The 25,466-nt window shown below is 40.3% G+C and overlaps 1 pseudogene across 1 annotated transcript in view; it reads left to right on the top strand.

Moving 5' to 3' along the window:
- Window positions 1–25,466, top strand: part of LOC148148782 (uncharacterized) — a 43,057-nt pseudogene that overhangs the window by 5,598 nt on the left and 11,993 nt on the right. Inside the window, exons 2-3 of the transcript XR_015758643.1 lie at window positions 13,348–13,704; window positions 15,908–15,964. The product of XR_015758643.1 is annotated as an uncharacterized LOC148148782 (transcript). The remainder of the gene's footprint in view (window positions 1–13,347; window positions 13,705–15,907; window positions 15,965–25,466) is intronic.

Genomic DNA, 25,466 nt, shown 5'->3' with positions numbered 1-25,466 from the left:
TCCAGTCTTTATAGGTTCTGAGGAATATCCCCTTTAATTTTTCTCGCTGCTGGGTGGACCTCGAGGTCCATGCTCAGCATTTGCTCCCAGAAGTTTACACTGGCATGCTGATCAACATGTGCAGAGTATCTCAGTGACTACTGCGTAGCTTTGAGGCAGTGTTGGTCCTGAGGTGACGAAATAGCTCAATGATGGATTTGCACAGCTTTCTGAAGGTATGGCAGATGTTTGAATAATTGGAGGGTAGGATGCTTGAGCTTTTGCATTTCCTTTTGCTGTTTGTGCTTAACCTCCCATCTGGGCCTGTTGGAAATGTTTAGAATGTGCACATGCACTTTCATAGACATGTCTCCACTTTGGGTAATTTTGACTTCAAGATTCTCATGAATTGATGGGATTTTTGCGTTTCTTTTTCAAGGAGACTTTAAAAATGTTCTTGATGTGTTTCCTCTGTCCTGTTGGTAACAGCTCACCATGGCAAAGCTTGGAGTAAAGAGCTTGTTGTCTTGTGTCATGTATGCGGACATTGGGGCCCACCCTGTGCAGCAGATTAATTATAGCCAGTGCTTGAATGCTGGGAATGTTAACTTGAGAGATGTCACTGATACTGGAGTGAATTTCCTGCCAGTGGATTTGCAGCATTTTGCAGAGGCTTCGCAAGTGATATTTCTGTGATTTGCAATGCCAGCTGTTCATTGTCCACATCTCCAATGCGTTGCAGGAGGACTGGCATGAGCATGGCATGAGCAGGCTGATAGAGGACCTTTTAATGTTCTTGATGTTTAGCCTAAGGTCAGTTGTTTGATTAGCCTCTGTGAATTCAATGATAGTTTGGCACTGAACCTCGGTGCACATGCACAAGAGTCCTTTGCCTCAGTTCAGAACAGTCCAACCTCTCTCATCCAGCTGCAGAACGCAATGTAGGTTAGCAGTTTCCTGTTTGCCCTGTAGACTTTGTATTTATGTTGCTATTGAGTAGCAGTGGATGAAAGTTTCATATCGCTGTTCTTAATGCTGAGTAAAAATAAAATTTAAGTGTGATGATGATGTGATGTGCAGTTTATCACTTTTCTTACTTGTCCAACTTTGGGTGTATCCATGTCACCATCATTCTAGTTGGAAATCATTATGACTTGTATTATTTGCAGGGTTTTAAAGAAGTGACTGTAGAGATAATAAATTATTTGGGTGCAGTCTTCTGAAATGTTTTTGATTCTGAAAGGGTCCCAGTAGATAGGAGATTTGCAAAGTAACACCTTTCAAAAAATGAAAGGAGACAGAAGGCTGGAAACCAAAGGTCAGTTAAGCTGACATCTGTCATTGGAAAATTGCTGGAAGCCATTATTAAGGAAATTTTGGCTGGGTACTTAGAAACTCATAATATAATCAGGTGATTTTGTGAAAAGAAATAATTTTTTTAGAACTAGAAAAATGAAACAGGAGTAGGCCATTCAGTCCCTTAAGCCCATTGTGCCATTCTAGATTATGGTTGATCATCCATTTTACTGTTGTTTACTCAAGCTATCCTAATATCCCTTGATTCCATTAATGTTTATAGATCTATTGATTGTCTTGAAGATCCTCAATGGCTGAGCTTTCACAGCCCTCTGGGGTAGAAGGCTCCAAAAATCTGCTTTGAAGAAATTTATCTTCATCTCTTTCCTAAATGGCTTTCCCCTTATGAAGCTGTCCCTCCTTGTTCTAGATCCACCAGCCAGAGGAAATGTCCTTGCTGTATCTATCTTTAAACCATTTAAGAATTTTAGAAGTTTCAACAGATCACCTCTCATTCTTTTAAACTCCAGAAAAATCAGGCCCTGTCTCCTTCATCTCACCTCAAAGAACAGTCCAGCCATACCAGCGCTCCTTTCCCTTTTTCAGACTCTCTTAATATACTTCCTGAGGAAGACGGACCAAAACTGTGGGTGATCCTGGATTCTGTATCATTAAGGTTCTGTACAAATGAATTGAGGTATCTTTACACCTCTAATCAAGTCATCTTCTGTTCACAACCACCTGATGAAGGAGTGGCACTCTGAAAGCTGGTGTGCTTCCAATTAAACCTGTTGGACGATAACCTGGTCACAGAGTCATAGAGATGTACAGCATGGAAGCAGACCCTTTGGTCCAACCCGTCCATGCCGACCGGATATCCCTACCCAATCTAATCCCACCTGCCAGCACCCGGCCCATATCAGTCCAAACCCTTCCTATTCATATACTCATCCAAAAGCCTCTTAAATGTTGCAATTGTACCAGCCTCCACCACTTCCTCTGGCAGCTCATTTCATACACGTACCACCCTCTGCGTGAAAACGTTGCCCCTTAGGTCTCTTTTATATTTTTCCCCTCTCACCCTAAACCTATGCCCTCTAGTTCTGGAAGCACCCACCCCAGGGAAAAGACTTTGTCTATTTATCCTATCCATGCCCCTCATAATTTTGCAAACCTCCATAAGGTCACCCCTCAGTCTCCGATGCTCCAGGGAAAACAGCCCCAGCCTGTTCAGCCTCTCCCTATAGCTCAAATCCTCCAACCCTGGCAACATCCGATAGGAAGGGGACCAGAATTGCACGCAATATTCCAACAGTGGCCTAACCAATGTCCTGTACAGCCACAACATGACCTCCCAACTCTTGTACTCAATACTCTGACCAATAAAGGAAAGCATACCAAATGCCTCCTTCACTATCCTATCTACCTGCGACTCCACTTTCGAGAAGCTATGAACCTGCACTCCAAGGTCTCTTTGTTTAGCAACACTCCCTAGGACCTTACCATTAAGTGTATAAGTCCAGCTAAGATTTGCTTTTCCCAAATGCAGCACCTCGCATTTAACAGAATTAAATTCCATCTGCCACTTCTCAGCCCATTGGCCCATTTGGTCCAGATCCTGTTGTAATCTGAGGTAACCCTCTTTGCTGTCCACTCCACCTCCAATTTTGGTGTCATCTGCAAACTTACTAACTGTACCTCTTATGTTCGCATCCAAATCATTTATGTAAATGACAAAAAGTAGAGGACCCAGCACCGATCCTTGTGACACTCCACTGGTCACAGGCCTCCAGTCTGAAAAACAACCCTCCACCACCACCCTCTGTCTTCTACCTTTGAGCCAGTTGTGTATCCAAATGGCTAGTTCTCCTTGTATTCTGTGAGATCTAACCTTGCTAATCAGTCCATATAGATCACATCTACTGCTCTGTCCTCATCAATCTTCTTTGTTACTTCTTCAAAAATCTCAAATCAAGTTTGTGAGACATGATTTCCCACGCCCATGTTGACTATCCATAATCAGTCCTTGCCTTTCCAAATACATGTACATCCTGTCCCTCACGATTCCCTCCAACAACTTGCCCACCACTGAGGTCAGATAGCTCACCGGTCTACAGTTCCCTGGCTTGTCTTTACCGCCCTTCTTAATCAATACCGCCTTTCTTAATCAATGGCACCAAGTTTGCCAACCTTCCGGTACCTCACCTGTGACTATCGATGATACAAATAACTCAGCAAGAGGCCCAGCAATCATTTCTCTAGCTTCCCACAGCGTTCTTGGGTACACCTGATCAGGTCCTGGGGATTTATCCACCTTTAACCGTTTCAAGACATCCAGCACTTCCTCCTCTGTAATCTGGACATTTTGCAAGATGTCACCATCTTTTTCCCTACAGTCTATATCTTCCATATCCTTTTCCACAGTAAATACTGATGCAAAATATTCATTTAGTATCTCCCCCATTTTCTGTGGCTCCACACAAAGGCCGCCTTGCTGATCTTTGAGGGGAGAAAGTGAGGGCTGCAGAAGGGCTTATGCCCGAAATGTCGATTCTCCTGTTCCTTGGCTGCTGCCTGACCTGCTGCGCTTTTCCAGCAATACATTTTCAGCTCTGATCTTTGAGGGGCCCTATTCTCTCCCTAGTTACCCTTTTATCCTTAATGTATTTGTAAAAACCCTTTGAATTCTTCTTAATTCTATTTGCCAAAGCTATCTCATGTCCCTGTTTTGCCCTCCTGATTTCCCTCTTAAGTATCCTCCTACTTACTTTATACTCCTCTAAGGATTCACTCGATCTATCCTGTCTATACCTGACATATGCTTCCTTCTTTTTCTTAACCAAGTCCTCAATTTCTTTTGTCATCCAGCATTCCCTACACCTACCAGCCTTCCCTTTCACCCTGACAGGAATATACTTTCTCTGGATTCTTGTTATCTCATTTCTGAAGACTTCCCTTTTTCCAGCCGTCCCTTTACCTGCGAACATCTGCCTCCAATCATCTTTGGAAAATACTTTCCTAATACCATCAAAATTGGCCTTTCTCCAATTTAGAACTTCAACTTTTAGATCTTGTCTAACCTTTTCCATCATTATTTTAAAACGAATAGAATTATGGTCACTGGCCCCAAAGTGCTCCCCCACTGACACCTCAGTCACCTGCCCTGCCTTATTTCCCAAGAGTAGGTCAAATTTTGTACATTCTCTAGTAGGTACATCCACATACTGAATCAGAAAATTGTCTTGTACGCTCTTAAGAAATTCCTCTTCATCTGAACCTTTAACACTATGGCAGTCCCAGTCTATGTTTGGAAAGTTAAAATCCCCTGCCATAACCACCCTATTATTCTTACAGATAGCTGAGATCACCTTACAAGTTTGTTTTTCAATTTCCCTCTGACTATTAGGGGGTCTATAATACAATCCCAATAAGGTGATCATCCCTTTCTTATTTCTCAGTTCCACCCAAATAACTTCCCTCAGCACAGCTGTAATGCTATCCCTTATCAAAAATGACACTTCCCCTCCTCTCTTGCCTTCCTTTCTATCCTTCCTGTAGCATTTGTATCCTGGAACATTAAGCTGCCAGTCCTGCCCATCCCTGAGCCATGTTTCTGTAATTGCTATGATATCCCAGTCCCATGTTCCTTACCATACCCTGAGTTCATCTGCCTTCCCTGTTAGGCCTCTTGCATTGAAATAAATGCAGTTCAATTTATTAATCCTATCTTGTCCCTGCCTGCCCTGACTGTTTGACTCACTCCTGTTCTCAGCTGTACCCGTCTCAGATTGATCTCTTGCCTATCTCCCTGGGTCCCACCCCCCTCTCCCCCCACCCCCTCCCCCCACCTTACTAGTTTAAATCCTCCCACGCAGTTCTTGCAAATTTCCCTGCCAGTATATTAGTCCCCTTCCAATTTAGGTGCAATCCGTCCTCCTTCTACGGTCACTTCTACCCCAAAAGACATTCCAATGATCCAAACATATGAATCCTTCTCCCATACACCAGCTCCTCAGCCATGCATTTAAAACACTGGAGAAGGCGGTGTTGTGTGATTTTTAACTTTGTGCACCTCAGTCCAACACCGGCATCTCCAAATCATGTCTTCTGTTCGTGGCCACCAAACCATTTACCACCTGAATTGCTTGCTGTACTTGCTGTTAGCTGTCATGAACTTATGAACAAGGACGCCCAGATGTTATGACATAGAGTCAGACAGCCAAATGGAATCAATCTTTCGACTATCTATATTGACAATGCAGTAAAATTAAACCCTTCAAAGACCCTCAATTGACCACAGTGGTTCCTCTTCAGACTTTTTGAAAAACCATTCCAGACTCTGAATAATCTATTCAAGACACTGGGTCTGTAGTCTAAACAAAAGACATAACAATTTATTAATAGTACTTTAGCAGAGTAAAATTAAACACAGAAGTCATCTAATTGATGCCTGTGGTTTAAATCTTTGTTTTCAGTCCCACTCACGTAAAATGCAGACAGGCAAAAAAAAGAGTTGAGGAATAATTAAAAGAAAATAACAAAGTTGGGCAGATTACTGGTGGATTTTATGACTTGATATTCTACAGACATATATGATTGTTCCTTGGCTGACTTCAGTTCACTCAGGAAGTCAGTAATACTTAGTCTTTATTCTCTGAACTTCCAATAACTGATAATGGAGGTTAGGGAGGGAGTTTTCAAATCTACATGCTGTAGCATTGACAGTTAAGCGCCTTCTCACAAAAAGCACGTTCTGAATCCCAGTCCAAAACTCTTGTCCTAACTCTGTCAGTCTGACTCTGTCTACCCGTGTGGTCCCAATTACCATTCAATATCTGCCATCTGCTTGAGAATATGTTCTCTCCCAGACTTGCTTTAACCAGTTCCCAGGTGCTGACCTTGTTAATGCCAAACGTTTGCTATCTGGATATGCATACTGCTTTCTCCTGTGTTAAAGCATCTATAGAATCCTTTTGTTCAAGTTTCAATCTACAATTGATTTCAAGGCCTGACTTCACAAACAAAAAAAAACATCTTTTTTTGTCCCCTCTTTTTTTAACACAAGTTGCTGCCCATAGTCCAAAGGCCATTCTCCGCTCTCAGTTCACAGGTCCAAACCAAAATTGATAAAGAATAAAATAAAAATAATGAAAAATCAGTGAGTGTTCTAATAAAGGTCCCTTTAGATGTCAACAGTTCCAAATCTGTTGAAGTACTCTGCACCTCTGTCCCTCCTACTAATACCCTCCCACTAATCCATAGTATATCCCATCTGCCATCGTTGCTGAAAGGAAGCAGAGTATAGGGATAAATGGGTCATTTTTGGGTTGGTAAGCACAATGAGTGGAGGACCTAAGGGAATTGTGCTAGGTCCTCAGTTATCTATCAAATATATCTGTGCTTGGATGAATGGATCAAATGAATAGGAGCTAAATTTACTGATCAAACCAAGCTGGATAAAACAATAAACGGTGAAGAAGAGTTAAGAATGTCTACAAATGGATATATATTGGTAGTCAACAGTTTTATTTTCTTTGAGAAAATTTACTGCCAGTATAGTTGTTTATGCATAACCAACGAGAAGGAAATAAAGAATTGCAGTCGCAATTTTCCAGCCGATGTTGTTAATGTGAAACACCAACATGATAGCCAAAGAGAATGAAGTGAAAGAGAAATACAGAAGAATACTTTTCATCCAGCACAGGTACATATGATGGTATGTTTGTCTAAATATGACTGTATCCTTCAAGTTGTCTTCTGTACCAGTTGTTGGTGTATTGAGGGAAATAGAGGTGAGGCAAATGTGGACTTTTGGGAAAATTTTCACTCCTATGTAGTCACAATCTGTCAGTAGGCACTTGGTTATCCTTGATATTCTGCTGTTTCTCGGCTTCAAGTAAGCTCCAGGTTGTGGAAACTGCTACTTTTGCATGCCCACCCACATTGGGTAGAGTTATTCCAATCGGAAGACACCTGCTGAGTAATAATGCCCCCAATAGATTGACCCTCAACTAGTAGGCCCTGCAATATAGAGTCCAACGCCAACCAAAGAGTAACTCTTGGAGGGAGGGGATTTAGGGAGATAGCCAATGCATCTTGGATATTGTGTATTTGATGCAGCCAAGCCCAACTGGATTGCTCCTGGTTGACCATATACTGAGGGCTCCATCTCCCTATCGACTTGGAGCCTTCTTCAAAATCTCCTTTCATGCCACCTCTGTCTTACCATAGAAATCAGTACCAAGAATAAATGCTTCATCCATTCTGTGCCTTTTGAATGAGCAAGAAATTTGCAAAATGGAATATAATGTGGGTAGATGTGAATTTCTCCATTTTGGCAGGAAGAATAGAAAAACGCTCTACTACTTAAATGAAATGAAACTCCCAACTCTGTGCTACAGAGAATTCTAGGTGTTCTGAATCACAAAAGATTAAAATACAGGTTCACCAAGTAATTCAGAAGATAAATGGTATGTTTGTGTTTATTGCAAGGATAATATCAGCTCAGCACCAACAGAAAATTGGAGTGGTGGGAAGGGAAATCTCTCATTCCAAGCTTTCATTTCCCTCAAGACCATTGCAAGAATGATGTTAAGCTGGAGGAGGAACCATATGCAAACCTCCAGAAGCCCTTCTCAGGATACTCCAGTAGATGGTGAGGCCTTCCACCTCCATTCTGCCCACCATCCCTCACTGGTTGAAGAGCATCCTCATGTTCTTAGGCTCTCACAGATCTTCCTCATTCATCCCATAGCATCGATGCATACTCTGGTTTTCTGGGTTAGAGATTTGTACTCAATCAGCATGCTCTGTATGAACAACACTGGTATGCAACTCCAGACATGACCGGCATGGAAACTAATATAGAGAATATGTCTTTCCAACCTGAAAATGACCCATTGATCCTGATGCTCTGTTTTCTGCATGTTAACCAATTCTCAATCCATGTTGATATGTTACCACCAATGCTCTTAAACGGTTAGTACAGAAGATAGAAACTTATGTGACACCTTGCTGAATGTCGTCTTGAAATCCAAATACTCTACATTTACTGGTTCCCCTTAATGAACTCTGCTTGTTATATGAATTTATGAACTGGAACTCCGTCTTGACAAATACACTGGAATTCTGTGAGGATGTAGTTGGTAGAGTTAATGAGAGGACCTCACTTATATGAGGTTTATTTGGATGTTCAGAATGCTTTTGACAAATTCCCATTTAAGAGATTAGCATGTACAATTGGAGAATATGGGATTGGGGATAGTGCATTAAAATGGATAGAAAATTGGTTGGCAGACAAAAAAAACAAAGTAGGAATAATTTGTTTCCTCAGTGGTAGTCAGTCATTTGTGGGGTACTGCAAAGATCGGGTATTGACAATATACTCATGATTTAGATGAGGAAACGAAGAATAAAATTGCAGCTGAAAAAGGTGAGTAGGAGGGTGAGGTGTGAAGACGATATAGAGATGCTTGTGTGATTTGAACAAGCTGGGTGAGTGGGCAAATGCCTAGCAGATGTGGTATAATATGGATAAATGTGAGGTTATCCACTTTGGGAGCAAAAAGCAGGAAGATGGTTTATTAGCTGAATGGCCATGAATTCAGAGGGGAATGTACAATGAGACCTGGGTGTCTTCACACCAATTCTTTGGAAGTTAAGTGTGCAGTTGCAACAGAGGGTAAATAAAGCAAATGGTATGCTGGCCTCCTTAGGTTTGAATGCAGAAACAGGGATGTCTTGCTGCAATTATACAGAGCCTTGGTGAGACCACACGTGGATTACTATATGCGTTTTTCTGTCTCCTTATCTGTGAAAGGATGTTGTTGCTAGAAAGGGGATACCTGGGCTGACAGTACTGATGTAAAAGGTGGGCTTGAATTGATCAGGATTATGTTTGCTGGAGTTCAGAAGAATGAGGAGGGATCACTTAAAAACGTATAAAATTCTAACAGGATGTTCAGCCAGGGTAGATGCAGGAAGGAAGACCTCTGTGATGAGGGACTCTAGAACCAAGGGATCAGAGTTTAAGGATATAGGCAATGTGATCTAGGATTGAGATGAGGAAAAATTTCTTCATCCCGAGAGAGGTGAATTTCCTACCACAAAAAGCAGTCGAGGCAAAAACATTATGATTTCAAGAAGGATTTAAATATAACACTTGAGGCTCATGGGTTCAAAGGATGTGGGGAAGACTGGGAGTTGGACATAATGGTCATAATGAATAGAGCAGGCTTGAAGAGCCTTATTTCATAGGACCATAGGATGCCTACAGTGCAGCAGAGGCCATTTAGACCATCAGGTCTCAACCAAACTGCCGAAGAGCATCCCACCCAGACTCTTTCCCCTCTTTGTGAAACAACATTTGGAGTACGGTGTACAGTTTGGTCTCCTTATTTGAAAGGAAAGAAGATGTCAAGGTTGAAGAGGTTGTGCCTATGCCCATTAGATTTTAGGAGGAGAGGTTAGTGGGACTTGATCAGGTGAACACTCACAAGACGATCTGCCTTTGTGGGGGAGACTGGAATTTGGGAATAAAGTTTAATGTCAAATGATTTTTTTTAACAACGAGATGAGAGATTTTTATCTCTGAGGTTTTTTAGTCTGTAGATTTCTCTGCCCCAAAAAAGCAATGGACATAGTATCCTTAAATTTATTGAAAGCTGCATTGGACACATTCCTGATAGATAGATAGATAGATAAAAGAATTAAAGGTGGGGGTAGTGGTGGTGGGCAGGGTGTAAAGTGGAATTCTGGCCACATTCAGAACAGCCATGATCTTATTGAATGGCAGAACAGATTGGAACGATCGACTCATGCTCCCATATACAACCAATCTCAGGACCTACTGAAAACCAGACAAAGCAGCTTGGAGAATCTAAGGTTATTATCCCTCAGTGAGAAACTTAGAAAAGTTGTTTGTGTTAAGCATCTATATAATGGTTAAACCTATATGTATAATTTATTTTTGCTTCTGCTTAACTTGGCAGTAATCAGTTTCATTGGATATACTTTACGCAAGTTACAGTTCTTGTTTCAAAATAGTAAACATTTCTCTTTTCTTGATCACAAAGAGAAAATGCTGGAAAATCTCAGCAGGTCTGGCAGCATCTGTAAGGAGAGAAAAGAGCTGACGTTTCGAGTCTAACTGAGCCTTCGTCATAGCTTTGTTTTAGCATTGACAAAGGGTCAGTTAGACTTGAAACGTCAGCTCTTTTCTCTCCTTACAGATGCTGCCAGAGCTGCTGAGATTTTCCAGCATTTTCTCTTTTGGTTTCAGATTCCAGCATTCACAGTAATTTGTTTTTATCTAGTTTCTTGATGATCTTGGAAGGAATTCTATTCGTTCGATTTGAGGCATTCATGATTGGAACATTGAACTTCTGTCGAGCTTGGGTGGGGAAGAAAAGGAAATGTTATTTAAGGCACTTGGCCTGAAAGGGTTGACTGAAGGTTTGAAATAGCTCTACCCACCAAGAGATAAATAATTTGTTTTGAGAGGAGTCTGTCAGTTCTGCATTCTACAATCTATAATCATTTAAAATGATAACTAGATTTATTTCTTAGGAAAGAGCAATGTTTTCTCACCTATTGTTAACTTGTCTTAAGTGAATGGAACCTATCACTTCACTTTTGAGTAACGAGAAGTAAGTAGGTACCTCTTCTGCCAAACGCTTATTAGTCCATTCTTCACCACTTAAGACTAGCAAGCACCCATAGACTAGTATTACAAAAAATGTTGGTGACTGCTAATCTACCAAAGATGATCCCACCAGCAAACTGTCAATTTTATGCATCTCTTACAACAATTTTGACTTCTGTATCACCACCAGACTCCATCCTTGTCACACCTCGTTTGCTGTTGGAACCGTTCATACGTTTGTGACTTCTAAACTGGGTTTTACAGCCCATTCCTTGCCAGTCTCCTGCCTTCCACCTTTACCAAACTTTAAACTTAGAAAAAACTTTAAAAATGGGCCCATATCCTCACTCAGGCCAAGGCCTGTTCACACCTCATCCTGTGCTCTGTGACCTACATTGACTCCTAGTTAAGTGGCACCTGGGTTTTAAATTTCTCATCTTTATTTTCAAATCACACCACAATATAACATCTGCTTGTCCCTAATCTCCACCAGCTGTACAATTCTCAGATATCTGCATTCCTTCAAAACTTGCATATTCTTTATTTAGTCTTTGGTAGTGATGTCACAAATGAGGGACTTATTGTTTTTTTGAGGCAATGTGTCACTTAAATTATAAATGCTACAACTAGAGTGCACTGACCCAACCTGGATCATGTTGAGTTTCTTGAGTGAGTATTTTTACAAGTTGATGGTAAATATCCCTTCATAATTCATTCTTGCGCTTCATGTGTGGGAAGCTATTTCATATAGTCTTAAAAGTGAAAGGTCATTTTAAGTATTAGCGCATAAAATTGTAATTGCACCTTCTGAATAGGATGAGATATCTACACTGATACATGTAATGTTCTACTGTAGCTAACATTTGGGGCTGTGGTTTTGGTGCACTACCCATCTCAGTTGTTAAGGAAGCAAGAGGTTAGCAATTTCCTAGATTCTAAGTTGGTCCTTAGAGGTGAAAGACAGTGTTCCATCACTGTACCAGCATGTTTTAAAACAAATTAGTTCAAAAACAATCTGAGACCCAAGATTCAAGTAAATAATATGACAAAGGAAGGTCATGCAGAGAAAGCATGAAGTAAGCGATTTTATCAGCACAAAAAATTGCATCAATGAGTTTTTTTTAGCACTTTTGTGTGCTTCATCGCTATATACTGCATAAGAATTTATGTACATTAAAATTTGTCTCACTCATTTTACAATATTGTCTTATCATTAACCTAACTCGAGTCAAACATCTCAACTTCTACTAGTAAGAAACATTTCTGGTTTTTATACTGCAGTTCGAACCCAAAGCAAAATTGTACCCTGGTCTCTCCAATAACATTTTATCAACAAACTTTAATGTCAAAAATGATGATCTTGCATCAATTTTGCTTTACATAAGCCTGCACAAAACTACTTTCAACAAAAAGTTAAATAGTTTTTATCTCTACAGCTCTGTTTAGATTAGGCGCAAGTTTACTTGTGGGTGCATTCTCCAGTCGTACATGCTTGTGCACAAACACAAAGTTGGTTGTAACCAGCCCATCCCTCTGCACAGCAGTAATCTATTTGAACCTTCTCTCAACCACTATGTGCAATTTAGCATGACTGCGTTAGAAACAAGAAGTAAGTAGATGACCACGACAGTCATCTTGTGCAGAATGGAATAGGTGACTATGTGACTGTATTGGTTGAAAGAGGAGAGATGGCCAGGACACCAAAACAAAATTCCTTACTCATCGAATATCTGTAGTGTTGTGAGCACATTAATTCTTCACTAACAGGTTTTTAAACTGGGATTCACAGACATAAAGGGGTCCGTATTTGAGTACTTCATTTGATTTATCTGTATGTAACAAATTAACATTGTGGATGCTACCAATTTGCACAAGTTTGAAAATCACTGATTTTAACCAACTGGAAGCATGTTCTCCCTGTGTCTTGTGGATTTTGTCAGTGTGTTCCGGTTTCACCCACAGTGCAAAGATGTACAGGTTAGGTGGATTGGCCATAATAAATTGCCGATAGTGTCCAGGGATGTGCAGGCTAGTTGGATTAGCCATGGGAGATGCAGGGTGACAGGGATTTTATGGTGGGGGCGGGAGGCGGGGGAGTGGTTTGGGTGGGAGGGTCTGTGTGTACTCAATGGGCTGAATGGCCGTCTTCCACACTGTAGAGTGTGTATGAATTCTAATTTCTCATGTTACAGAGCAAATAATATGGCAATCCAGACAACTGTAATTTTAAAATAACTTCACTCCTATATTGTATATCGATTCTGTTCGCTTACTCCAATTTCACTAACTGAGAATATCTTATTCTTTGTTGATCTCAAAATGGCAGCTGCAAAATCTGCACTGTTGACTGAGTATTCCTGCAGACTTTATTTTGCTCCTTAGTGGATCGTGGAATCTATTATTTAATGTCCTGTTTATCTATTTTACAGCTGATTCACTTACTCTGACTGTTCCTGAGCTGGTGACTGGGCAGTTGAGGAATTCAGTCAACATTCCTTGTACCTACCATCCATCGCCTTTGTATGTTGAGTTAGAAGTCACTTGGTATTTTAATACCTACACCATTATTATTCGAAGAGATATAAATGGTTATTATATTCCTCGTTTCAACAATCGGGACAGAATCAGTATTAAGCGTAGTCCTGGATCTGGTGATGTTTCACTTATTCTGAAAAATCTGGCATACAGTGATCGAGGAACCTATACTTGTGAAGTAAAATGGCAGACTAAACATGGATTAAATCAAACTGAAACAAGAGCAGATGTCGATTTAATTGTACGAAGAGGTAAGTTTTCTTTTGGATGTTGATTATGATTAACTACAACACGGATCAGAATAATTGCTGAAAGATTGTGATCTAGCATGCCAGAATTTGAGTTTATGGAACTGTCTTCTTTCTCCATAGATACACAGCAGTTCCCATGACATTTTCACAATGAATAATTTTACCTTTTGTAAAGCTGCATATTATTTAGGTTAAGACAAGTTTTGCAGTTTCCTTGTATCTTATTTGGAATTGCTGCAGTACAAGTTTCCCTCAATGAGTGAGTTGAAGTCAAGTCCTATGTCCTTTCAAATAAAAATAATCATATCTGCAGCTTTTTTGGACTTTGTACACTTGTTAAATTATTTGTGAAGAGTAAACAACATTCAGAAATGCAAAAGTCACAAATAAAATCATTTGCAAATTGACCTCTAACATAAATTTCACTGCAAGGCAAAAGAGGGCAGTCTATATTGAGGTGCTGTCACTGATAAGTAGAATTCATTTTGTGAGCTAGAGGCAAGCAGACCTTGGCAATTAGAGGGGTGAACCCTTTGGTGGTATTATTGCCATTGGTGCCAGGGCACCCCTTTCAGAATTTAAACACTCAGGAAACTTAAGCCCTCTTTCCCCTTGCTCTTTCCTCAAAAAGGTGCTGGGAGGTTGGCTTAATGCAGTTTGCAGACACTCCACATGGCAAGGGAATGTTTAAATGCTGGCAGTCTGATCAAATATCCAATAATAGACAAATTAATTGGCTATCTACCATAGGTGACCATGCTTCTGTTGACACCATCGCAGGTGGCAGTGGGAACACATGGGGGTTCCCTCTCAAAGATTTTCACCACCATTTTATCACTGCTGCCAGTCAGTCTCAAGCTCTGAGGAAATCTTAGCCAATAACTTTTCAAAACTAGAAAATGCTAGAGATTAACAGCATTTAAGCAGAAATAGGGAACAGAAGTAGGCACAGGAAAAGAGCAAAACTAGAATCCCTATAGTGTGGAAGCAGGCTGTTTGGCCCATTGAGTCCACACTGACCCTCCAAAAAGCAACCCACCCAGACACACCCCATTTTTGTAACCCTGCATTTCCCATGGCCAATCTAACTAACCTGCACATCTTGTGAGAAGAAACCAGACAACCTAGAGGAAACCCACGCGGAATATGGGGAGAATATGCAAACTCTATGTAGACAGTTGCCTGAGGATGGAATCAAACCCAGATCCCCTGGTGCTGTGAGGCAGCAGTGCTAAACACTGAGCTACCAGAATGGGGGCAGAGGAACTAATATACCAAAAATGACTTGATTGTGGCCAACTTTAACCAGTTTGTTTAACATGATTGTATTCTCTCAAAAGACTGAATAGGTACAAGTTCAGTGACTAGGATCAACCAGTTCTGTTCAGAACTGATTTTGGAGATATACCCCCATCAGCATTCATTGTAAACCTTGGTGCTGATATTTAGATTAGATTAGATTACAGTGTGGAAACAGGCCCTTCGGCCCAACAAGTCCACACCGACCCGCCGAAGCGAAACCCACCCATACCCCTACATTTACCCCTTACCTAACACTACGGGCAATTTAGTATGACCAATTCACCTAACCTGCACATCTTTGTGACTGTGGGAGGAAACCGGAGCACCCGGAGGAAACCCACGCAGACACGGGGAGAACGTGCAAACTCTACACAGTCAGTCGCCTGAGTCGGGAATTGAACCCAGGTCTCTGGCGCTGTGAGGCAGCAGTGCTAGCCACCGTGCCGCCCACTCATTTATTTGAGGCAATAATTAACCTTGTAACTTGAGTATGTTGCACACAGTCATAAAGTTTCTTCTAGTATATTGGTTCCAATTACACTGCGAGTAATAATGGCAGAACACAACAGCTGATTGTTTAATGAATGAATGCAAAATATTTGTGACTTTTCTCCATGATTCATTTTCTCAAGAGAGAGGGAATTATTACACTGTTATTTTCTCGCTAAGATAGTAACAGAGTTCAATGCCAGCACATAAGTATATTAATTCACTGATAATTGCCACACTAAATTTCTACTCTCATGTGTTGGAATTACTGGAAACTTCAAATATGCCATTACAGAGTTGTGTTTTAATGCCTTGGTATTTCTGAATTAGTCTTTACATATCTTCATACTTTGGAGGTCTTATTTCATGTGAAGATAAAACTTTTCTGTAACATTTTAATTACTTTCCCCAGCTTTACCTTCAACTAGACCTCCGGCTAGTTTGTCCCCTGTGGTTACTTCTGCATGTGGTAAGATTGTTACTCTTATATTTCTGTAGGCCTGTGTATTGTGATTCTGTTTTTCAAAATTCATCATTACAATTTGTTCCTTTTAGAAAGGACAGATTAATATTATTAACTTGAAGCATAGATTTGGATGAAAAATGAAGGCAAGAGAGAGTTCTACAGCACAAGAGTTCTTGTTTGGTTTTGCAGTTCATGCATCTTGATATAAAATTAAGGATGTTAGTATTGTATAGTATTATTTTAATTCAGTAACATTTACATAACTAAATTGACAGACAAATCAGTTAAAAGTTCATCTCTGTTGGGATGGAATGTCTAAATATATCACTTGACATCTAGAGTACACTTGCAGATCAAACAGCTTCTTGAAATTACACCAGTGGGAAAAAACCTCCTGGGCGTTAGAAGTTTCTTCAATGAACAAAGGAAAGGCATGAACTTTTATACATTTGTTTTGAATCCATTCTTTGCAATTGCAGATCAATCATGTTATTAATTAATTACATATGCATTCAGTCAAATATATTATGTGCCTCTGATCAATGATGGGCAGCCTTATAGACAACCCTTGGTTGTATTCCATGATCTTCTAATATTCATCAAACCCCCTTATCTCTATCCTCGGGACTTTCACAATGCATGCTGTATGTAACTATATTCTGACTTCTGCACCTGTAGTTCGGTCCTCCCTGCTAGTAATAGGGGGCCCACCCTTATTCTGTAGTGCTGTATTGTCCATTGGGTTTATAATGGAATCCCTTTAATGCTTATTGGATTCTTTTTAGGAGGTTATATGTGTAATCTTTGAATAATTCAAAATATATACTTATGGTTGTCTGGAAATATTAACCAAAGTAGATCTATTTGTGATGGATCTCAGATTTTACATCAGTTCGGTATGGAATTCTTTTATCAGCATACTCTAAGATGTCCTTATCCACCTGTCTCTGTATAAACACCTGTAGCTGTGTGCTTGCAACAGGACCCTTTGTGTGCTAACTTTATCTCGTTACCTCGAATATATTCTGTCTACAAAGCTACAATTGTCCTAACTTATGGCTTACTTTAATGCTACGCTGAATAAGCTATTCTAGGTCAACTCAAAACCACTTTCGGGATTTTGTGCTGTTTTCAGCCATGGCCACTCCCAACATTGACTTATCCAAAATGCCTGGGTGGTGAATCTGCAACTCATTGTGTCAAGTAGACAAAAATCTTACTGTCTCAATACAATAAATGCAGCAATTGGTACCTCAGTGTCTCAGGCCATATGACATAGGGGCAGAAGTAGGCTCTGAGTTTCTTTTGCCATTCATATGATATGATAATCCTCAACTCCAGTTTTCTGCTTTTTCTCTGTAACACCTAACTCCCTTGCTGTTTAAAAATCTATTTTAGCCTTGACTATGTTTTGTGACCTAGCCTTGACAGCCCTCTGTGATATAGAAATCCAAGATTCAGAACCTCTGCTAGTTTCACTGGCTGTCCCAGTATTTGTCCATAAATCAGTCATAAATATTAAATTTGAGATTGGATAATGTCTGTCAAAGTTATTAAGGGCTAAAGAATATAGGCTGTTCTATTAATTTAGGTCATATAGTAGTCACACTTTCACATGTGGAGCTGATTCAAGAGGAATTTTTATTTATTCACAGATGTAGGCCTAGCTGGCTGCCACGGCATTTTTCATCCATCTGAGTTGCCCTTTTGAGCTGCTTAATTCTATTTTGTGTATATACACTTACAGTTTGAGAAGTTATTCCAGGATTTTGTTCACGTGACATTGAAGGAAAGTCCAAGTCAGGATGGACAGTGGTTTGGAGGGGAACTTTCAGGTGGATGATGTTCCTGTGTATTTACGACTTTTGTCTTTCTAAATATGTTGTCTTCAAGATGTAGATCATGATTGATTAGTTGATCACAGAAACTCTGAGTTGTTTCCACTGCTTGCCCGTGTTCTTTTGCTGCACACGTATCAAGCGTCATGATGTTGCATGAGTTCCATTTACTGAAGCCAAACGACTAGGGAAAAGCTTATGCTCTTAATAGTACTTGCCAACTTGTTGCATTGTTTTAATTTAGCCCAAATAAAGAAGAATTTCCTTCTTATATCTGCCTTAAATATACAACATTTTATTCTGAGATTAAGCCCTTTGGCTCTAGACTTCCTCCCCAGGGGGTAACAACCTTTCTGCATCTGTCCTGTCAAGTCTCCTCAGAATCTTGTATGTTTCAATAAGGTTGCCTTGTATTATTCTAAGTTCCAATAATACAACCCCAAATCTATTGAAAGACCCTCCATTCTTGGGGTATCAGCCCAGTGAACCTTCATTAAAGTACTTCCAATGTTATTATTTCTTTACTTAGATAGGGGTCACAGTATTCCAACTGTGGTCTGACGAATGCCTTGTTTAATTTCAGCTAAACACCCCTATCTTTGTACTCTATTCCCCTTGAAGTAAAGGCCAACTTTCCATGAAGGGATTAACATTCCATTAAAGTTGATCATTTATGAAGATGAAATGACTGGTCAGTTTTGTTACAGTTTACTTGCTTTTTGTTCCATAGCTGCTTTCTCTTGTGGTAGGACCTTGAAAGGCTGGTGATTAAACTGAACAAAAATAAATTATACAAGTAGACAGCTCCAAATGATTTAAGATTCAGGCAGCAGTAAAATAACAATGTGTCTTCATTAAGTCATACAGCACAGAAGAAGACCCTTCAGTTCAATTCATCCATGCTGACCAAGTTTCCCAATCTAAACCAGTTCTATTTGTCTACATTTGGCCCATATCTTTCTAAACCATTCCTATGCAATGGAGATTACAAGTGGGTACTTTATAGCTTCACTAAGAGCTTCAAAATGGCAAAATTAAATTAAAGAATGTTCTGAATAAATTCCTTGTATAGCTGTTTCAGATCTATATTGCTACTTGGTTTCATCTTAGAGGTAACACCAGGCAGAGATAAGGCAGAGGTAAATAGATACTTCACCATCAAGGAAATCAAAGTGTATCAGATGTAGAATTGAAGTCAAAGACAGATCAGCCACAACCTTCCTGAATGACAGAGCAAACTTGGGCAGCTGAACTGCCAACTTCTCTTAATTCACCCATATTTGTGTCCACAATAGTTTTGAAAGATTGCTGCTTTCAGGCTTTTGTTAGATGCCATTTCAGTATCTTATGAAACTTTTTGTCACATTAATATTACTAAATCAAATGTGATACAATCTTTGCATTGTTTTGGCTTGTTTTTGAGTGTTTATAATTGTCTTTGACTGGAACACGAAGGAGAGTGCACCCTGATTCTTTCAGAAAATAAAGATGGAGAAATGAGGAATGCCATTTGGTGTATTGTACCTTGAAAAATAATGGAGTGCACTCAGTGCCTATGCAGTTGGAGCGCTTGCACCTTCTTTGCATTCTGTCAGAAACTTTGCCAGTAAGATCTTGAAAACCATAACAGTTCACTCTTGAAAACAACACTTTCTATAAAAATGAAAAGGAAATTAAGACAATCAATTCACCCATATTTCCTGTTCTTTAAAGTGTGTGGATGTGTATGTAATGTTTAAAGTGTGGAATTACAATACAGGACTTTTAAGCACAAAAGTAACAAACAGAACATCGAAGGGAGTGGAGAATAGGTCGATGAGCAGGGTGGTGATGAGGGAGGAGATTGGACAATTAGAGTAGAAACACACAATGGGAGCATCACTTGTGATTCCAGTTCAAGTTTCTAGTTATGGTGTGGGTGCACAATTACAACACTAATGGCACCAGTTTCCTGTGTTATTGCATTAACAGGAGATACTATTAAAGCTAATAACACTCCAGTCGTTTGTCCATCAGAGTATCCGATTAGTTTCCTTGAAGACTGTGGGGGTTTTGACTCCACTATCCTACCCAGAAATTCATTGTCAAACCTTAACTTCTCTATCTGCAGAAGAGATTTCCAAGTGTTCCAGATTGATTTCTTTATACCACTTATTATCTTACAAACGATGTGATCCATTCTTTTTACATCATTGTCTTGCTTGAAGAATTAACATGATATTTGAGTGGCAATCACTTGGGTGACTGATGGGCAGCAGAGGGCAGTAATAACCCACTAACTGAGAGTTCAAATTGAAATTATTTCCTTTCACTGGGAGAGAAATGCATGGCAGAAACTTTTATAGTTTGCATTTTTGTCAAGCCCTAAATTTAATGTGTGCGATCATAGTTTTATTCCTGATGCTTTTGCTTTTGTCTCTGAAAAACAAAAACATTAACACTGCATATACATTTTTTGTTCCTTTTCATAACTCAAAATGTTAAGGGAGCGAGAATAGCTAGAGACAAGTCTGAGGAGTCTAGGACTAGGGGAGAAAACTGGCAATTAGAGTCTGACCTTTCAGGAATAAAACTAGAAAATATATCTTCATACGGAGGGTGGGAGACATTTTGGAATTGTAAGACAAATTATGATAAATTGGTCATAAATTTTCAACAAATCAATAAGAAATGTTTTAGGAACTGATGTGTGAAGCTACTATATTTCAGTACGAGAAACCGGCTTTTCAGCCCACCATGTCAATGTGGATTCTATGCAAGTACAGTTCAGTTAGTCTTGCTCATCTGCCTGTTCTCTGGAGTGTTATTTTTCCTCAAAGTTGCTTGTCTTGATTTTTTGTCCTGCATGAACTTTTATGGGCATGCGACCGTGACCTATTTACAATATTTAAGTAACTCAAGCTGATTGGGTCCCTGGAAACAAGTTGTGACCTCAGGAATGCCTTCCCATGGCTTTGCAGTTGAAAGCAGCTGGCAACATTCTGGATATTCCAGTGGCACGGATCGCGAGGTCGATGTGCAGTGTGACTAGCAGCAGAGTGATGTCACACATTACAAGGTGAAACAATAATGATGAACGATGAACCTAGTCTATCTAAAAATAAACAAAAAATATACAACTTCCATTGGGAAGGGGAAAATGAATTTCTGTTCACAAATGTTTTTAAAAAAAGAGGGTGTGCCTTGTGTGTCACCAACTTATATTAATAAGTTAAAGGGAGAGTTTTAGGATGACAACACCGAATGCTATCCAGTAAAGTCCAGGATAGCTTTTATTGGTACAGCACGCGTCGGACAAAGATAGTTGACCGGTTGAAAGCCAGTTTTGAAAGGTCAACAGTCATTTTTAACTCTTAACCAGCAACAAAAGGTAAGCCTGAATGATGCATTGTTTTGCATTTGTGTTTTTCTGGCAAAAGGCAAGAAACCAGGTAGTGAAATAATATAAAAAAGACAAGGTCCCTCCATGAAACAGGCAGGAAGTGCTGTTCTCTTTCACAACGATAAGGACCCTCCATACAGTAGACAGGATGTGCTGCTTTCTATAACAAAGGCAGGGACTCTCCATAACACAGGCAGGGAGTGGTGTACTCGAAAACAAAGCTAGGGACACTCCAAACCAAAGATTGTACTGTGGTACTGTCTCTCCATTTTTAAAATCTTCGAATAAAGAAATAAAAATGACAGTTCAGAGCATGTTGCTTGGTGCTTCAAGTGGCATAATGAGTGGAAAATGTGTTCAAGGATGTATTGCAGCAATTATAGTAGGACTGTGAATACTTCTCACTGCTGTTTAATGAATCATTTGGCTTCACTGACACAGCCCAGCTGATTGTTTTTGTTTTAAGGACGTAAGAGATAAGAAGATCTTCACTCCCTTTTGCCCCTCAAAGAGAAATTCAAAAAAATACATGTTTTGAGGAAATATTCCAATCGAGAAGTTGGTTCCCATTCCCAATTGATGCTGCATTAGCCATATTGGACACAAATGCAGACTTGTTGCATTTTGTGGAAATGATCCTGATTTCCCCTCTTTTATTTTCAAAGTATCACTGTACCATCCACAAGTAAGCATTGTCAAATAGTTATAAACTTTTGTCTTATGATAAATGTTATTCTTATGAAGCCTTCAGTGAATTGATCATATGCTGATATGAGGGGATGGCCAGGAGGATCTTTAGATCTGATGCCTGAAATCATCACTTTTTTTAAGATCAAGGTGTAAAGTGTGCAGTGAGCTGTCAGGCAGTATGTGGTCATTTGCCTTGAGTTCCTTACAGATATAACATTAAAACTGAATGAGCTGAACTGTGAATTGCAGGGAAAGGGCAGAGACTTAACATATGATCAGTACTGGAAATGTACTCCGATTGAAACTGGGTCTGTGGTCCTCCCAGTTAAAAAGTAAAATGCTACAATATTCCCAGGTCTAGAGAAAATACTAGCAAAAAAAAACCAAAGGCAAAAAAAAGTTCCATCCAGAAAATACTTGTGCGCGCCTGAGGGTGTTAGAGGGATTCAGCATGTGATTTTGCAAATTCTATGTGGTAGAACAAACAGTCATGGTTGTCTCAAATTGAGTCCTTCACCTTGATCAGGTGGGCCAGTGGGTCAAGGAGTGGCAGATGGAGTTTAATTTAGATAAATGTGAGATGCTGTATTTTGGAAAGGCAAATCAGGGCAACTTACAGACTTAATGGTAAGGTCCTGGGCAGTGTTGCTGAACAGAGAGATCTTGGCGTGCAGGTTCATAGTTCAAAGAAAGTGGAGTTGCAGGTAGACAGGGTAGTGAAGAAGTGTTTGGTGTGCTTTCCTTTATTGGACAGAGCATTGAATATAGGAGTTAGGAGGTCATAGAGTCATAGAGATGTACAGCATGGAAACAGACCCTTTGGTCCAACTTGTCCATGCCGACCAGATATCCCAACCCAATCTAGACCCACCTGCCAGCACCCGGCCCATATCCCTCCTCCAAACCTTTCCTACTCCTATACCCATCCAAATGCCTCTTAAATGTTGCAATTGTACCAGTCTCCACCACATCCTCTGGCAGCCCATTCCATACACGTACCACCCTCTGCATGAAAAAGTTGCCCCTTAGGTCTCTTTTATATCTTTCCCCTTTCACCCTAAACCTATGCCCTCTAGTTCTGGACTCCCTGATCCTCTGGAAAAGACTTTGTCTATTTATCCTATCCATGCCCCTCATAATTTTGTAAACCTCTATAAGGTCACCCCTCAGCCTCTGACTCTCCAGGGAAAACAACCCCAGCCTGTTCAGCCTCTCCATGTAGCTCAGATCCTCCAACCCTGGCAACATCCTTGTAAATCTTTTCTGAACCCTTTCAAGTTTCACAACATCTTTCCCATAGGAAGGAAACCAGAATTGCATGCAATATTCCAACAGTGGCCTAACCAATGCCCTGTACAGCTGCAACATGACCTCCCAACTCCTGTATTCAATACTCTGACCAATAAAGGAAAGCATATCAAACACCTCCTTCACTATCCTATCTACCTGCGACGACTCTTTCAAGGAGCTATGAACCTGCACTCCAAGATCTCTTTGTTCAGCAACACTCCCTAGGACCTTACCATTAAGTGTATAAGTCCTGCTAAGATTTGCTTTCCCAAAATGCAGACCTCACATTTATCTGAATTAAACTCCATCTGCCACTTCTCAGCCCATTGGCCCATCTGGACCAGATCCTGTTGTAATCGGAGGTAACCCTCTTCACTCTCCACTACACCTCCAATTTTGGTGTCATCTGCAAACTTACTAACTGTACCTCTTATGCTCGCATCCAAATCATTTATGTAAATAACAAAAAGTACAGGGCCCAGCACCGTTCCTTGTGGCACTCCACTGGTCACAGGCCTCCGGTCTGAAAAACAATCCTCCACCACCACCCTCTGTCTTCAACCTTTGAACCAGTTCTGTATCCAAATGGAAAGTTCTCCCTGTATTCCATGAGGTCTAACCTTGCTAATCAGTCTCCATGGGAAACCTTGTCGAACGCCTTATGAAAGTCCACATAGGTCACATCTACTGCTCTGCCCTCATCAATCTTGTTTGTTACTTCTTCAAAAAACTCAATCAGTCATGTTGTGGCTGTACAAGCCGTTGGTTAGCCCACTTTTGGAATAATGCGTACATTCTGGTCTCCCTCCTATAGAAAGGATGTTGTGAAACTTGAAAAGGTTGAGAAAGGATTTACAAGGATGTTGCCAGGGTTGGAGGGTTTGAGCTATAGGGAGAGGTTGAATAGACTGGAGCTAATTTTCCTGGAACATCAGAGTCTGAGGGGTGACCTTATAGATACTTTTAAAATCATAAGGGGCATGGATAGGATGAACAGCTAAGGTCTTTTCACCAGTTGGGAGCGTCCAAAATTAGAGGCCGTAGGTTTAAGGTGAGAGGCGAAAGACTTAAAAGGAACCTGGGTGGCAAGTTTTTCTCAGAGGGTAGTGCATCTATGGAATAAGTTGCCAGAAGTAGTGGTGGAGGCTGGTACGATTACAACATTTAAAAGGCATCTGGATGGGTATATGAATAGGAAGGGTTTAGAGGAATATGGACCAAATGCTGGCAAATGGGACTAGATTTATATAGGATATCTGGTCGACATTGAAATTGGATCGAACGGTCTGTTTCCATGCTGTCTATCTCTATGACTCTATGCAGAGATCTGTTTCTAGTATAGAGTATAATGCAAATTCCCTGTTGTTCAATTTGTTTTAGCACATATAAAACGCTACCACAAACAAAGATAACTGAATTCCAAAATTTTTGCTCCAAACTTAGATGGATACTATAAGATCCTATAAAACACTCAAATTTCTTTAAGAATCTTTGTGTACATATCTAGCTATGTGTTTTATAGGTAGAACATTGTTTTTTTTTATTTAAAGCAGTACAAACAAAATAAATGCTTTGTTGCAAGAAAGACCCTCACATTAGGGAGTCAGGGGGCTGAGTTGAATATGGTTGCCATTACAAAAGAGAAAGTGCTAGAAAAGCTAAAAGGTCTTCAAATTGAAAAATCTCCAGGCCCTGATGGGCTACATCCTAGAGTTCTGAGGGAGGTGGCTGAGGAAATAGCGGAGGTGTTGGTTGAGATCTTTTCAAAAGTCACTTGAGTCAGGGAAAGTCCCGGATGATTGGAAGATCGCTGTTGTAACCCCCTTGTTCAAGAAAGGATCAAGACGAAGATGGAAAATTATAAGCCAATTAGCCTAACCTCGGTTGTTGGTAAAATTCTAGAATCCATCATTAAGGCTGAGGTTTCTAAATTCTTGGAAGAGCAGGGTCGGATTAGAACAAGTCAAAATGGATTTAGTAAGGGGAGGTCGTGCCTGACAAACGTATTGGAATTCTTTGAAGAGGTGACAAGTAAGTTAGACCAGGGAAACCCAGTGGATGTGGTCTATCTAGACTTCCAAAAGGCCTTTGATAAGGTGCCACACGGGAGGCTGCTGAGCAAGGTGAGGGCCCATAGTGTTCGAGGTGAGCTACTGGTATGGATTGAGGATTGGCTGTCTGACAGAAGGCAGAGAGTTGGGATAAAAGGTTCTTTTTCGAAATGGCAGCCGGTGACAAGCGATGGTATTGGGGGCAAAGTACTAACTTGGATTGAAAATTGGTTGGCTGATAGGAAACAAAGAGT

The sequence above is a fragment of the Chiloscyllium plagiosum genome, unplaced genomic scaffold, assembly GCF_037043375.1.
Source record: "Chiloscyllium plagiosum isolate Xiang-an unplaced genomic scaffold, Cpla_swu_hap1 HiC_scaffold_11, whole genome shotgun sequence".
Classification (NCBI taxonomy): Eukaryota; Metazoa; Chordata; class Chondrichthyes; order Orectolobiformes; family Hemiscylliidae; genus Chiloscyllium; species Chiloscyllium plagiosum.
Note: the sequence above shows the minus strand (reverse complement) of the source record. Positions and strands in the feature narration are given on the sequence as shown.